This window comes from Pteropus vampyrus, unplaced genomic scaffold, assembly GCF_000151845.1.
Source record: "Pteropus vampyrus isolate Shadow unplaced genomic scaffold, Pvam_2.0 Scaffold29, whole genome shotgun sequence".
NCBI lineage: Eukaryota > Metazoa > Chordata > Mammalia > Chiroptera > Pteropodidae > Pteropus > Pteropus vampyrus.
Genome location: NW_011888810.1, coordinates 6,883,394 through 6,885,735, shown reverse-complemented (window position 1 = coordinate 6,885,735; position 2,342 = coordinate 6,883,394).

Here is a 2,342-nt window from a genome sequence, read left to right as displayed (position 1 = left end):
GAATGTGCTTCAGCAAAACAAAGCTGCAAAGCTAGAAAGTAGAAGGCAAAGCAACCAGGAAACGAAGAATCGACCTGAGGAGAATGACCTAGGAAGGTGATTCCAGAGTGGCCGGTTTGATTGGACCAGGAATATGAAGAGCTGAAGAAGGAAGTTGTCCAGGGAAAAAAATGAAACTAAAAAGTTACCTGATTGGTCTAAGCAACTAGAATCATTATCTGTTGGAGCGTTTGGATAAGTGCATATATAATGGGAAAATGTAATTACCAACTCCAGGGAAAAAATGTTACAAAAATTTTTATTGTGACATTTTTAAAAGAACTTCGGGGTGCAGGTGTAAGAAAGCTAAATCATTAGTCAATAATTACCGCTTTTAATTTTTAAATCAAGAAACAGTATGAGCACATTATTTTAAGATACTGAGATAAATGCCAACAGAAACAGCTTAAAAGAGATGGATGTGGGGAACAGGGCTAGATGGAGGTGGGCAGAGTTGGGACAAAAGACTGCTGGCATTTGATGTAAGCATTTTAGTAACACTGGATTTTTAAAACCAGATATATGACTAGTTTGATTTTTTTAACTTAAAATTATTTTGAAATATGAGAGATAAAAATCGAATGTCTACTGTAGGCCATGTTCAAATTCTAGCTTTGCTGCTGTGGGCAGTTACTTAACACTGTTTGGGCCTTGATTTTCTTATCTGTATATTACAATATTTATTGTAGCAGAGATTGCCTGGCCCCTTCCCCATTCTTTGATAACAATAGAACTTGTGAAATAATAGGTAGTATATAATATTGATCTCTGCTCCCAGTTCCTGGAACAGAGCTCCTAAAACTCTTGTAATTTATTTCCTAAGTGGTAAGATAGTCTTTTGTTCTAATGAGGCAACGCTTTGTGGGCTCCTGAATGACTCTTGGATGGGGGCTGTTCATCAGAAAGATAAAGCCATGATTAAAAACGTGGAACTTTCAGCCCCACACTCCATCCTCAGGGAAGGGAAGAGGAGCTAGAGATTGAGTTAGTGACCAATCATGCCACCATAAAAAACCTGAAAACAAAACAAAACAAAAAAGCCCCTAAAAGTACACAATTAGGAGAGCTTCTGGGTTGTTGAACACATCCACATGCCAGGAGGATGGTGCACTCCAACTCCCCAGGGACGGAAGCTCCTGTGCCCAAGACCTTTCTGGACCTCACTCTACGTGCCTCTTTATCTGGTTGTTCATCCATATCCTTTATAACAAACCTGTAAACAGAAGTTTCTCTGAGTTCTGTGAGCCATTCTAGCCAATTATCGGTCCCTGAAGAAGCACTCGTGGGAACCCTGATTTATAGCTGGTCATCAGATTCAACTGGAAGAGGAGCTAGACAGCACCTCTCCCAGAGAGGAGTGGCAAAGAATTACTACTATGTAATCTGGAAATATATACATAAATGTTTAGCTTACAGGGTGGTTGTAAGAATTATAGCTAATTTGTAAAATGTGCCTTGCCTATAGTAAGGGATAAATAAATGTTTTATTCTTGTTATTCTTTTAAAAGGTCACATTTAGCGTCGGAGAGTACTTTAAGTTAGGATGAAATTCTTCACATTAAAAGGGTTCACCTCAAGTCCCTCTATATAGCAAGCTCTTCCTGGAAAAGAGGACCTGGGTCATGTGTCGTTTCCCTGACATCCCTCTAGTTAGAGCTGCGCCCTTCACACTCAGTGAGGTCCCTTCCAAAGGCAACGGGAGAAAAGACGCTCTGGCTGGGAATGTAACCAGCTGTCTCCTGGAGGGGCAGTGGTTAGACCAGGGACCTGATTTCCAGGTACCAGCCCAAGTCCCACAGGCTTGGTTCTTAATGCTCAAAAGTGATGATGGAGGAATAAGGCCATTCGTTAGTTTATGCTCGGTGAGATTGATTCTGCGGTCCTTCCCAGCTCCGGCAGATTATACTGCCCTCAGCCTTTTCCTCCCTTGTTCCTTATTCCAGGGTTTCTAAATTAAAGCCCTATGTACTTATATTTTTAAAAAGAAGAAGGAGGAGGAGAAGAAAGAAGGGGAGAGAGAGAGCACAAGGGAGAGAGCAAGGGAGGGGAAGGGAGGAAAGAAGGAAGGATTTTTAAATTAAGAGCTCTTACATGGAGATCTGGAAGGCCAGTTTTTCTGAGAAACTGGAATATCTGGTAACGCTGGTCCTAGATCCTGTTTGGAAAGCACCAATGAGAGCCCCATGGGCTCCTGCTCTCAATTCACTGCAGTGCTAATCTGGCAGCTTCTCTCACATATGTTCCCTGTTTGGCCCTGGGGACAGCTGAGGTTTGAAGCCCTACAATTAAGCTTAAACCAAATC